Source organism: Capricornis sumatraensis, chromosome X, assembly GCF_032405125.1.
Source record: "Capricornis sumatraensis isolate serow.1 chromosome X, serow.2, whole genome shotgun sequence".
In the NCBI taxonomy this organism is placed as follows: Eukaryota; Metazoa; Chordata; class Mammalia; order Artiodactyla; family Bovidae; genus Capricornis; species Capricornis sumatraensis.
Window position 1 is genome coordinate 55,815,713 of NC_091092.1, and position 14,488 is coordinate 55,830,200.

The 14,488-nt window shown below is 41.6% G+C and overlaps 1 protein-coding gene across 1 annotated transcript in view; it reads left to right on the plus strand.

Moving 5' to 3' along the window:
- The window catches only part of AFF2 (ALF transcription elongation factor 2), a 387,822-nt gene that overhangs the window by 259,726 nt on the left and 113,608 nt on the right, over nt 1–14,488 (plus strand). The window lies entirely within an intron of this gene.

Consider the following 14,488-nt stretch of genomic DNA (forward strand, 5'->3'; position numbering starts at 1 on the left):
ATAAAATAACCTTTTAAAGTGTACGATTCAGTGATTTGTGGTAGTCACAGACTTATGCCATCATCACCACTGTCTAATTCCAGTATATGTTCATCACCCCAAAAAGAATTCTTGTGCCATGAGTACTCATTCCTCACTCCCCAAACCCCCAGCCCCTGGCTACTAGTAATCTGCTTTCTATCTCTATAGCTATGCGCATTGTGTACATTTAATGTACATGGAATCATTCAACATATGGTCTTTTGTATCTGGCTTCTTTCACTCAGCATAGTGTTTTCAAGATGCCTCTATGTTGTAGCATGTACCAATACTGTGTTCCTTGTTATGGCTGAATAATATTCTATGCTCTGGCTATACCACATGCTGTTTGTCCACTCATCATTTCATGGATATTTCAGTTGTTTTCACTTTATGTCTATTTCCTCATGGCTAATGATGTTCTGCATCTTTTCACCTGCTTGTTGCCCATTCGTATATCCTCCTTGGAGAAATATCCATTCAGATCCCTTGCCCATTTTTTGATTGTTTTCAGTTCAGTTCAGTCACTCAGTCATGTCCAACTCTTTGACACCCCATGGTCTGCAGCACGCCAGGCTTCCCTGTCCATCACCAACTCCTGGAGCTTGCTCAAACTCATGTCCATCGAGTCGGTGACGCCATCCAACCATCTCATCCTCTGTCATCCCCTTCTCTTCCTGCCTTCAATCTTTCCCAGCATCCGGGTCTTTTCCAATGAGTCAGCTCTTTGCATCAGGTAGCCAAATTGTTGGAGCTTCAACTTCAGCACCAGTCTTTCCAATGAGTGTTCAGGACTGATTTCCTTTAGGATGGACTGGTTGGATCTCCTTGCAGGTCAAGGGACTCTCAAGAGTCTTCTCTAACACCACAGTTCAAAAGCATCAGTTCTTTGGCACTTAGCTTTCTTTATGGTCCAACTCTCACATCTATACATGACTACTGGAAAAACCATAGCTTTGACTAGATGGACCTTTGTTGACAAAGGAATGTCTCTGCTTTTTAATATGCTGTCAAGTTTGGTTATAGCTTTTCTTCCAAGGAGCAAGCATCTTTTAATTTCATGGCTGCATTTTTATGGTTTCAGTTCCAGGCTTCTTGATCTAGTTTTGATACTAGACTGTTATCAGATATATGACCCACAACTATTTTTCTCCCATTCTGTGGAGACATTTCTTGACTTTTCTGAGTTTCCTTAACTAAACAGAAAGTACAAGTGCAGCCTCCCAGATTTTTTGAAAAGAGTCAATGAAGTGATCCATTGGCACACGTGGCAGAGTGAGTGATAATATAGTGAAAGTGAAAGTGAAGTCGCTCAGTCGTGTCCGACTCTTTGCAACCCCACGGACTGTAGCCTATCAGGCTCCTCTGTCCCTGGGATTTTCCAGGCAAGAGTGCTGGAGTGGATTGCCATTTCCTTCTCCAGGGGATCTTCCCAACCCAGGAATCGAACCTGGGTCTCCCTCATTGCAGGTAGACGCGTTACTGTCTGAGCCACCAGGGAAGCCCGTGACTCGGCACACAGTGAACTTACCTGAATAAGTCTTGTGATCTTTCACTAGGATCAGCCAACTTAGATTCATGGTGAGACAGAGGCAAGGTGGGAGCCCTGGAGCCCTCAGTTTACATCTGAGTGTGATGTTCAAAGAGCTTTGAATTGACTATTGTGTTATTCCTAGAATGACTGGAGCTGGTTTATTTCAGATGAGTACACTTTTATTCTAAGTATATTTTATAGTTTTACAAATTAACTGATAATTCCTGGCCAGTATTGGGATCTGCCACTTTCCATGTCTATATTTATAGCTCTCTTTGTTGTTCTCTCTATCTAAACAGCTAGCTGCCCATATATCACAAATGTGTCTATGAACAATAGGATAGAAATAGCCTAGTGTTGGGACAAATATTTAGAATTCGCACTTTCTTACTTAAGGCAAATCATGAAAGGATAGACCTCCAATTTCTTAATATGTTTGCCGACAGTATGTAAAACCTACTTATGACTCTGTTGTGACTGAAGCTGCTTTCTTCAACCAGAGATCTGGTAATTTCATCTGCAGGGATTCTTTTAATACTGCTTCTGAATGCATTGGTATAAGAACCAGGATCCAATTTGTCCTAATACCATAATAATAGAAGTGGTAGCGTTTATTAAGCACTCACCATCATACTCTTTTCACATTATTCTTCACAAAATGCATGCAAAATAGATATCAGGGACCTTGTTTTAGAGACCCAAAAATGGAAGCTCAGAGAGATCAATCAGTTTGCCTACATTTGCACAGCTAGTAAATACAAGAGCCCAGACTGGACCCCTAGTCCATGCAATTTCCAAATCTTTGTTCTCTCCTTTATATGGCCTTATACCTCTTAGGAGCTTATATTTACCAGAGTTCTTATTCATTAATCATCTGGGTTATTTCTGTGTTTCTGAATCAGAAAGTCAATCCCTTCTAATCCACTGGTAAAATGGTAGTACATAAAACCTAGTGTGCTGCAGTCCATGGGATTGTGAAGAGTCAGACACAACATAGCAGCTGAGCAACAACACAGAACAATTTAGATCTGTGTGTCACTCACTTATCTTGAGAATCTTTTCATCTCAGAACTTCAGCTTTTATTTTGGAGTCAATGGAAGTTCTAAGATATTGACGTTACGTGGCTTCAGCAGGATCCCAGGGTTAAGAAACAGCCACACTGTGTTGGTGAACCACAGATAATTCATTTGCACCATGCTGAAGTTTGAAGAGAGATGGCCAAAATGATTCAACATGGCTGGCTTTCCACATCAATGTGATTGTGCCATGTGCTGTAATTTATAGTGTAAACAAGTTTTCTGCAGAAGCTAAATTTATCATGCAACTAATTTAACATGCACAGAAGGAGCTGTTAAATTATTTCAGTCCCATTACTCAAAATGTTCAGAAAATTCCTCTGTATTAGAGCCAGTGCAGGATTGGCTCTGCAGCCAAGTGCATCAACATAAATGTTGAATTCCCTGGAGAAAATGCTTGCCTCATACTGTTACTTAGGGGAAATTTATGCCCAGACACTGTGGAGCCCCTTCTAAAACAATTCTCATTTTGTTAAAACAATAGGATCAAATTTTCTATCAAGTTACCCAGCATCTCTGCATTTATAAAACTTGTAGGCAGACACAAATGTCAATACAATGGTGATGTGTTTTTAAAGGATTAATACTTTATGAAATGTGGAAGTGGAACCTGAGGGTTTTCCTGTGACTTTCTAATTTTGTCTTTACCTACATGGGAAGAATTCCTCATGGAAGCCATATGTGATGCCTCAAAACTGTGTAAATTGGAGTAATTATCAGAACAAATGGTGTCATTGGATGATATTAGTCTGTTTGTGTTCCTTCTGCCTACCCAATGAATCAACATTAATACAGATTTTTAGAAGCACTTGAAACAGTCATCTGTGATTCCATTTTTTATTTTAAAATACAAGTTTAAAAATTGATTTAACCTTTTTACCTACTAAAACATACCTTTAGATTGACAGTTTCCATTACATAGTCCTTATCCAGAAAAGATGGATCCTTTTCTACCCACTTTTTAAAGCTCTGAATCAGGAATAGGCATGAAATTTTATCTGGTGTGTGTTTGGCATCTGTTGAGATGATCATATTTTTTTATCATTTTATTTGTCAATGACATGATGTAGTATATGAATAAACTTCTCAATATCAAACATTTTATACACTCCTGGAATCTGGTAGATTAATATTTTATGATATGCAGTTCAGTTTTATTTTATGTAGATTTGAATTTTGCAGATTTGATAAAGTTGATATAATATTAATAGACTTTGTACTAAAAAAATTAATCTACTTCTACCTCTGATGTGGGAAAACTATTTGGGGCTGAGGTACAGTTCTTTTCCTTTCTGCAACTTTCACATTAACGTGAAAACACACTTCTCTAGTTTTACTTGGTTCCAAGTAAAAATGACATCTAATGTATTCAGGATAATCCAGGCTGAGTTATCTTGAGCCAATAATCACAATAGATGATAAAGGTAGGGGGATTCCCATGTGCTAGCATTGTCTCATTTAATAATTACAGCAGTCCTATAAGCTGTTAGTGTTAGGAGTCCTCTGTCACCAAGGACTCACTCGGAAGTTCAAGGGATTTGATCTAAGGTGATGCAGCCAGTGAGGGTTTGAACTTGGGCCTGACTGCAGAGCAGGCTCAGGCCTTACACTCAGCCTCTCCCTGTGCTCAGAAACCACATACAGCTCAGCTGGCTCTGCAAAGAGGCAAGTCACTGGTCTCTGAGTGCCTTCACCAGACTCTCTTAGTAGACATCAACATCCCTTCTTTTGAGTCCCTTCTTACATGCCTCTAACATTGAGCTTACAACATTACGTTGTTATTGTTTGTTTGTCAAGTCTTATCCTTCTTAACGTGTGAGTTTTTTTAGGGGAAGAGGCCATGTCATCTCACTGTTGCCTCCCCAGGGCCAAGCACAGTCATGGCAAGTAGTAATGATAGTTACAGTAATCACAGAGTGTCTACCAACCATCTCACATACATATCTCATCTAATCCTCATACCAGCCTTCTGAAATAGGTACTGTTCTTGCTTCCATTGTACAGATTAGGAAACTGAAGCTATGATAAAAAAAAAAAACTTGCCCTAGTCCACACTCAGTATGCTTTAGAAAGTGCAAGTGTTAGTTGCTCAATTGTGTCCAATTCTTTGAGACCCTATGAACTGTAGTCTGCCAGGTTCCTCTCTCCATAGGATTTCTCAGGCAAGAATACTGGAGTGGGTTACTATGCCCTTCTCCAGGGGATCTCCCCAACCCAGGGATCAAACCCAGGTCTCCTGCGTTGCAGATGGGTTCTTTACTGAATGAACCACCAGAGAAGCCTGTTTTAGCACTAAGGTTCAAATTCAGCACAGCCCAACTGCAAAATCTGTGCTCTTGTGTGCTCCAACATTGTTTCACCCACAAATACCAAGCCCAGTAAATGATCCTGAATGAATCCCTATTACTCCGTATGGATGACTCTCCACAATTCATTCAAGATGACTCAGACAGTCCTACTGAAGAGTTGACACCATCTACTATTAAGATGCATGCTTGGGATATTTTTTAAAACAAAAGATTCTCTTTTCCCCTTTGGAATGATCCCAGCAGCTGTTGTCAGGTCCAGGTTGGCCCACTGGGTTATGATCTTCTCCAGGGAAATCCACTCTCAGATGTTTTCACACACACCCTGAAAAATGATACAATAATGTTTGGGTGTGTGTAACATTCTTGAAAGCCATCTGAATTCTATTAGGCAGTTTGTCTTTTGCATGATAACTTGAGTTCCCATATTTGCAGAAAATGTCATAACCCAGAGAAATATACCAAGAAAATGAAAATCAAATTCAAAATAAATCCCATGGAGGAGAAAATTGGTATTGTGCTGAATTTATGTGATCAATTCAGTGGAAGTCCAAGGTTGAAGAGGTGGCAGTTTGATACAAGTCAATAATCATATACATCAAGGCTCATTCTATGAACTTGGGCTTATGTATGCAATATAGATATAAATCCATACATGCCATGCGTGTGGATAGAAATCAGATTCTTACTCTTTTGTTTCCTACCTTTGCCTTGTACATATGTACTCAGGACTCAAGCCAAACAGACTAGTCTGCATCCTTTGAATCTCGGAGATAGATATTATTTTTATGCCTATTGCACAGAGAAGTAAACTGAGGTTCAGAAAAGTTAAGTAACTTAACTCATGTTCTCTAACAAAATCCTGTATAATATCCACGGAGCCATAATTACCCCCAACATATGACTTGACCAGATGAGTTGTTTCCACAGTATGTTCATCATCCCTGGGGTACCCCAGAGGTTCCCAAACCTGGCTGTGAGCCAAGCAGCATGACTCTTTTATTTGGGGTTCTTAATAAGATTTCACCTGGCAAGGGAGGAATCTTGAGTGTGGGAAAGTTTGAAAACCATTGGTTTACAGCACAAGTCATCAGACTTTATTATGCTCAGATAGTAAATATTTCAGGCTTTGGGGGCCCTATCTTCTCCATTATAGCTACTGAACCTGGCCATTGTGGCATAAAAGCTCAGTTAGTATTTATATGAATGTGTGTGACTATGTTCCGATATGACTTTGAATTTGAATGCCATATAATTTTCATATGTCATGAAATATTATTCTTCTCTGGATTTTTTTTCAACCATTTGAAAATGTAAAACCAGTTTTAACTCACAGGCAGTATAAGAGCAGAAGGAAAGCTAGCTTGGACTGAAGGCCTCAGTTTGCCAACCCCTGGACTAAATAGATGGTCCCTAAGGGACATCTCAATTCTCTCACTAAGGAACCAGAGTAACCTTATGAGATGCCCTATTTTCTGAAACCCTAAGAAGACCATCAGCTATAAAAGATACCCCTTCTCTGGTCTGTATGCCCATGGAAGGGTGCATGATCTAGTTGGGACCCAGACTGTGGACTCACTGGGTGACACTGGGCTAGAGGTCCCACCTAATACATCTTGGAGACTTATCCCCATAGAATACAGTCTGGATCTTCAAACTATTTGTCACTGCCCCAGCCCTCAGACTTGGAATTTCCAGGATTCCCAGTGGGTTGGTCATGAAATCTGACATTTAAGTTAAAACCTTGAGAAAATTAAATGCAGCTTCTCCAGAGAAAAGAGCCTTTACCTTGGGGAAACAGAATGAATGCTTTGAAAAATATCATAGCCTCTTCCTCATCGCCTGCCTCACTATCCACAAATGCTTCAGTGCTGCCGAGGCTACAAAGCACTAGGTAGGGAAATAGACAATTCCCTGAGTAGTTCTAATCCAGTCATATTTCATTTCCTCAACCTACTTTATGAAGAGGAAGTGTCGTTTAAGGAGTCAGTAGGACTAAGATACTATTCTAGAAAAAGATCCACAGTAAGAGGCTGCCTGACAAGAAGGCTCAGGTCTTCAGGCAACCCTGATCTCTCTGGGATGCCGAGCCCAGCTCTGCTGTGTTATTCATTTGGAGAAAAAAATGAAAACACTTACTCTGATTACTATCAGCTCTGAATATTTATGAGGACAATGGTAATTTAAGCTAGTCCCCAGAAAACCCCAAAATAATTGAGAGAGAAGCTATGGTTCTCAGTTTTTGAGTGCCTAAAACCTGACTGAAACAGCCTCCTCCCCTTCCCCACACAATGGAACTAGTAGCACTGGCCCTACCTCCCAAGCCCATTGCATGTCCAGTGTCCCAGTGTGGGCTACAGAGAAGAGCACTCAGGCTGCCAGATGGAAGCTATGAGATAGCACAGGGCAACTCCTAACTGGTAGAACTGAAAATAGTTAAAGCTACAGTAGAAACAGACGTCCAACGGCATGAGACAAAGGCTGTAGCCATACATGGGCGATGTTGTAGGTACCTCCTCTGGGTGACAGGTGACAGAGGTAACACTTTAGGCACTTCCAACTGGAAGAGCCATGGTCCATCCATGCATCATCCACCAATATGCAGCTATTTCCATCAACACCTGGAAGCCAGAATCCAGCCCGTATCAAGTAGTGCACCTGATAGTCTGTCTGCCCAGTTCAGTTCAGTTCAGTCGCTCAGTCGTGTCCGACTCTTTGTGTCCGACCCCATGAATCGCAGCACACCAGGCCTCCCTGCCCATCACCAACTCCCGGAGTTCACTCAAACTCACATCCATCGAGTCGGTGATGCCATCCAACCATCTCATCCTCTGTCATCCCCTATTCCTCCTGCCCCCAATCTCCCCCAGCATCAGAGTCTTTTCAAATGAGTCAACTCTTCACATGAGGTGGCCAAAGTACTGGAGTTTCAGCTTTAGCATCATTCCTTCCAAAGAACACCTAGGACCGATCTCCTTTAGAATGGACTGGTTGGATCTCCTTGCAGCCCAAGGGACTCTCAAGAGTCTTCTCCAACACCACAGTTCAAAAGCATCAATTCTTTGGCGCTCAGCTTTCTTTATAGTCCAACTCTCACGTCCATACATGACTACTGGAAAAACCGTAGCCTTAACTAGATGGACCTTTGTTGGTAAAGTAATGTCTCTGCTTTTGAATATGCTATCTATGTTGGTCATAACTTTCTTTCCAAGGAGTAAGTGTCTTTTAATTTCATGGCTGCAGTCACCATCTGCAGTGATTTTGGAGCCCCCCAAAATAAAGTCTGGCACTGTTTCCACTGTTTCCTCATCTATTTGCCATGAAGTGATGGGCCCAGATTCCATGATCTTTGTTTTCTGAATGTTGAGATTTAAGCCAACTTTTTCACTCTCCTCTTTCACTTACATCAAGAGGCTTTTTAGTTTGGGGCCCCATTTTGTAATTCACAAAAAGACACTGTGCAGGTTGCAGAACCACTTGGGGTTCAGAAGCTTGCTCCTGAGCAAAGATTCTGGGTCAAGTAACAGCTCATGAAGCCTAGTCTTACATGTGAAGGTTAAAGTCAGGCGTGTCTTGAAACCACCTCCTGAGAGTGGTAGGCTCAAAGACAGAACCCAAGGTGAGCACAATATCCAGTGGGGGCCATCCTTGACCTCTTTCTCTGGGTCCACAGGTCACTCTGCAGATATAGGAGTGGGTAATCAAAGACAGGCCTCTTTTTTTTTTTTTTTTTAACTCTCACTTGGAACTACCTAGGTATTTCCTCTTGCAACTGGTCTTCAAATTCTCCAGGGGATCTTAGGCATGCTGGAGGATTTCAGGAAACCCAAAACAGCCACAATGTGTTTAGAACATTCTAGAAGAATAAATCCAAACCTGGAAACTTTTCAAACTCCATCATGGCATCTGGTCCCATCACTTCATGGGAAATAGATGGGGAAACAGTGGAAACAGTGCCAGACTTTATTTTTTGGGGCTCCAAAATCATTGCAGATGGTGACTGCAGCCATGAAATTAAAAGACACTTACTCCTTGGAAGAAAAGTTATGACCAACCTAGATAGTATATTCAAAAGCAGAGACATTACTTTGCCGACTAAGGTCCGCCTAGTCAAGGCTATGGTTTTTCCTGTGGTCATGTATGGATGTGAGAGTTGGACTGTGAAGAAGGCTGAGTGCTGAAGAATTGATGCTTTTGAACTGTGGTGTTGGAGAAGACTCTTGAGAGTCCCTTGGACTGCAAGGAGATCCAACCAGTCCATTCTGAAGGAGATCAACCCTGGGATTTCTTTGGAAGGAATGATGCTAAAGCTGAAGCTCCAGTACTTTGGCCACCTCATGAGAAGAGTTGACTCATTGGAAAAGACTCTGTTGCTGGGAGAGATTGGGGGCAGGAGGAGAAGGGGACAACAGAGGATGAGATGGCTGGATGGCATCACAGACTCGGTGGACATGAGTCTGGGTGAACTCCGGGAGATGGTGATGGACAGGGAGGCCTGGCGTGCTGCGATTCATGGGGTCGCAAAGAGTCGGACATGACTGAGTGACTGAACTGAACTGAACTAAGGATCTTTGAACCTCTCCTCACCTGGTCAAGGGCTTCCAATGATGCCTGCTAGCTGATGCCTTTGCCAGTCTTTGGGTTACCATCAGAACTTTTTTGGTATTATTCAAATGTTTACAGCACCATTGCTTTGGTACTAATAGCAACAATAGTAATAATAACCAAGATGAAAGCAAAAGCCACCTGTATTGACTCCAAGGCAGTTTGTATAAGCTTTATTTTTCAAATCCTTCCAAAAATTCTCCAAAGTAGATATTATTATTGCTCATTTTAACATGTGAGAAAATTTAGATTCCAAGAGTTTTATTAACTAGTTCAAGACTGCAAACCCATTAGAAAATCCAGTATTTGAACTCAGATGTGTCTGACTCTTAAGCCCTTGCTCTGAGGCTCATGCTGCCACAAATAAAGGCTTCATTTTCATGGAAACTTCTGGAATAATGTTTCAAGCTCTCTGTTTTTTCCACTTCAAAATCACCTGAGCATTCCACTCTGTGAAGTGGCAAGGTTTCTGGACAACAGATGTTACAGTTGCAAGTAATATGAGGCCTGTCACACCATAGTGTCCTAGGGTTTCCTGGTGCCAAGAGCCCTCTGAGGCCACCAGGATCTGCTCAAGGCCCAGAGAATTAGGAACAGAGAAGACCCTGAACATGGGTCTTCCTTCCTCCTCCAAGGCCTCCCAAGTGTTCTCTTTATTCATCCCATCTCATCTGTCCCAACCTGAAGTATCTAAGCTTTTCTAGACCAGAACTTGTTTTTGTTGACACAATCTAATGAATTATTTTATTTCTTAATACTCAAGAAATGATGTCATAGATAAAATGAAAACAGAATTTTCACGAAAAGGCAGACCCCCGTGAAGCACTAGATCCTGAAAAAAACATCTGAAGTCACAAAGGATCACTGCTTTGTTCTGTTTTCATCTACAGTAAGTCCCCCTGTTCTTAGAGTGTGTTCATAAGTCCAATTTGTTTGTAAGTCTGACAGAGTTAGCCTAGGTCCCCAACTAAAATGATTAACTATACAGTACTGTACTGCAGTAGGTTTATAAAACTCTCCCATGTGGCTTAGCTGGTAAAGGATCCACCTGCAATGAGGGAGACATGGGTTCGATCCCTGGGTTGGTAAGATCCCCTGGAGAAGGCAAAGGCTACTCACTCCAGTATTCTGCCTTGGAGAATTCCATGGGCTACAGTCCATGGGGTCGCAAAGAATCGGACATAACTGAGCGACTTTCACTTTCACTTTTCACACAAATAATCCTTAAAAACAAACACACACAAAAAATAAAGAAAACATTTTTTAATCTTACAGAATAGTACCTGGAAAAGTACAATAGTATAGTCAAACAGCTGGCACACAGGAGCAAGTTCACATCTTTGAAAGTTCACAACTTGAAGACTTCTACGTAGGGATTTACTGTAATTGAGAAGTGGGAGAACAATTGTTGTTGTCATTGTTGACGACCACACGCATGGGCAGACATTCACCTCACTGTGGTCTGTTCACATTTGGGGCTCTTCAATGTGTGCTGAATCTGTCTCTGGAACTATAACCTCATGAAAAGAGATTACCATTTTTCTGCTGAGACCACCTGAACTGCAATGGGCATGAATGGGGCTGCTATAATAATTAAATCCCAAATCTTTCATAATCCGCCACTTTCCCTAGAGTAATGTTCAGCATTAGCTCGAGATGGAAATGCAAACAAGTACATGTAGATTCAATAATAAAGCTTAATAGATCAGGGAAGGAGTGGGATGAAATGAATGCTTAACACCTCCAGAGATAACTCATAATCATTTGCCTTTCTAGTGATTTCCTTGACTTGTGTTTGCCAGGACTTGAATCTATGCATCAGACTGTCCTTTATTTTATTAACAACCAGCTCCACACCAAGCTTGTTGCACGGGAAGTGTTTAATGTCAATCATTATACAGATTGGCTGACTATTTCTAGAACTGTTCACTGGAGGGCCTTTCATTTTCATGTTAAGATCTTATCAAGTTGATTGGAGAGTCGAATCAGCACTGAGTTCTGCTCTCCATGCCCTGGTTCTAACTGAAGGAGAGTAGCCTAAAGATCATGAGCCCATTTCTGGATCTTAGAGACCCCTGAGACATTTCCTGAGTCACCACAGCAAACTTTGGTTTGGTTGGCAAAATGAGATGAGAGAAACAAAGTCTCACTAACACTTTGCTTATGATGACTTGCTAACAGTTATTTCTAATTGTGGCAATTTATTTCCAAACTAACAGATAATACCCTGCATTGTTTTGTGTTTTCATTCTTCATACATTGCTTTATGTTATGCTTACTGCCACCACCCTGCAAGGAGTTTAAGTATTAATATTATCCCATTTAACTGACAAGGGACATAGATGAGGTGCAGAGACAGTAAATGACTTACCTATTGTATCAGAGTTTATGATTAACCTGCAGTTGAATCCAACATTTTGATTCCACATCAGTTTTGTTTTGTGGGGTTGTTGTTGTTGCTGTTGATTTTCTTTCTTATTCTTCCCTTTTTAAGTTACATCCTCTAAGAAAACATTACATACTCTGCCTGGAGATGTTATGGCTGGAGATGGTGTGGGTTCTGTGTTTGCTGTCATGATTTATGAGCTGTGTGACCATGAGTAGGTTCCTTAACCTCTCTAGGCCTCACCGTAGCCCCATTTTCCAGGAGGGGCTAATAATTTCCACCCCAAAATGGGGCTAATTATTATTTAGAGAACTTCTTTCATAAGATCCAAATTACATGCTGCTAATCAAATAGTTAGGGCTTCCCTGGTGGCTCAGTGGTAAAGAATCTGCCTACCAATGCAGAAGACATGGGTTTGATCCCTAAGTCGGGAAGATTCTACTGGAGAAGGACATGGCATCCCACTCCAGTCATCTTGCCTGGAGAATCCCATGGACAGAAGAGCCTGGTGGGCTACAGTCCATGGGGTTGCAAAGAGTCAGACACAACTAAGCGACTAAACAACAACAACAATCAAATACTTAGCACCTTCCCTGACACAGAAATAGATTCTCTAAAGGGTTAGAGTCATTTAAACATTTATCATTTATTTTGCTGAACCCTTACATGTAAACTAACACATAGACATTGCCTACCAGAACACACACACACACACACAGAAATTGAAGCCCATCACAGGTCGTTTTTAAATGTTTGAGTTCTATTCCTTATGAGAATGATACAGTCTTCATTTACCACAATGGGTTGTAAAGAATTATTTGTTCAGTCACAAGCCTGCAACTGCAAAGGAAATGCTAACATGCATTCTGTCTACTTCTCTAAAATCTTCCAAACATCCACTAGTCTCTTGAAGGACAGTCATAAATCCTGCAAATTTCACTCATCTGAAACCAACTCTAACAACTAACTTTCCCACGAATCATCCTTTATATCCATCTTCCAGTTTCAGTGAACACATCCTGATCTTAGGTGATTGAGCACAAAACTGGAGGAACTGGACTTTCGTTGGAGATTTTCTGAAACCCACTGTGACCTGAATCCCTTTCTAACATTTGGACATAACCTCTGAAATAATGTGCTCTCCTAGTTATCAAATTAGAAGTTGCTTTTTGCCTTCCAGCTTCCCTTCTGGAAAATGCACACAAGCGGGAATCAGGAGATGGGAATTTTAGGATGGACTGTAGCACTAATTAGCTGTGTGACCTTGAACAAAACACTTGGCTTCCCTGAACTTTTGTTTGTCTGCAAAATGAGGCCGGTGGGTTACATCATTTCTGGGAAGACACTGTATGGAAGGCCGAGGTGGATAAGCTGCCACACCTGTGTACATGGGAGCTGGGGACTGGGGGGTGCTCAGTGGACAGCCAGTGCTGGGATCAGCCAGAGCTGGGAGTGGGGAGAGGGAAAGAGGATTCTTTTTGAGATGGAGATTATTTCTTGGAAGCTTTTGTGAAGGAGGTGGGATCTGACTGAGCTGTCTAGGAAAAAATAGAACTTTCAGAGTTGAAGAAGGGACTTCTAGCCGGGGAGTGGAGCCTGATGCTGAGTCTGAAAGCAAGAAAGAGCCAAGTATGTTCAGAAACTAGTAATCAGTCCAGCGAAGCTGGGGCTGGCTCCACTTGAAGCCTGGGGATGAGGTCAAAACTTGTGTTTAAGAAATAAAAATAGTAACACCAATTGGTCTTTGAAAAGAGTGTAACTGGAATTCTAAGACAGTAAGTCACTCTTCATGCTGTAGCTCAAGTTTGGAGTTAGAAAGCAGGGGGCACTGGAATTAATATCCCTATAGAAACAGAAGGCTCTGCCTGCTCGATAAACAATTTTGAAAGTGCTAGTTCATCACCCAAATTCTGACCACTCATATTTTTCAGGTAACTTGCCTTAGGAGAGAAAGATTTCTTATACATATCGTGGGCTTACATCTCTGGGATCAAATTTTACGGGAAGAGATCGGTCATGTATCAAAAGGTTAATGACGAGCCATTTCTCACCCAGCTATTTTGTGGCCACCGAGCTGCCACAGTGCAGAGGGCACTGGAAGGCAATGGAAGTTCACTGGGCCTTTTGCCTCTGTCATCCATAGAGCCCCAGCAGGCTCCAACAACAGCCTCTCCAGCCAGGGGCTGCCCTCATGCCCCTGTTCTTTCATGGGAGACTCAAAGCATCTTTTCTTGTAGAGATCCACCGCCACATTCTGCCTCCACAATGATTGATCAGTACATTTATTACACTTTCAGTAGTAAAAATATATAGACTCCAGTCATCTCTGGAGATGCAGAAATAGTCCTTTTTTTCCTTTGATTTAGGGGAAGGTAGAGAGGGAGGATGTGTGCAGAGTCAGACATAAATATAAGAGCTCAAATATCTAATTAGCTGAAAGAATCTTGGTTCCCTCTGCACCTCTGACAGAATTGCAGCTGTCAGATTGGAGCATCAATATTTTATCTTCGTCTCAAGATGTATCTGAGGATGATTTAGAAAAGACGCTTTCTAACGTCAGTG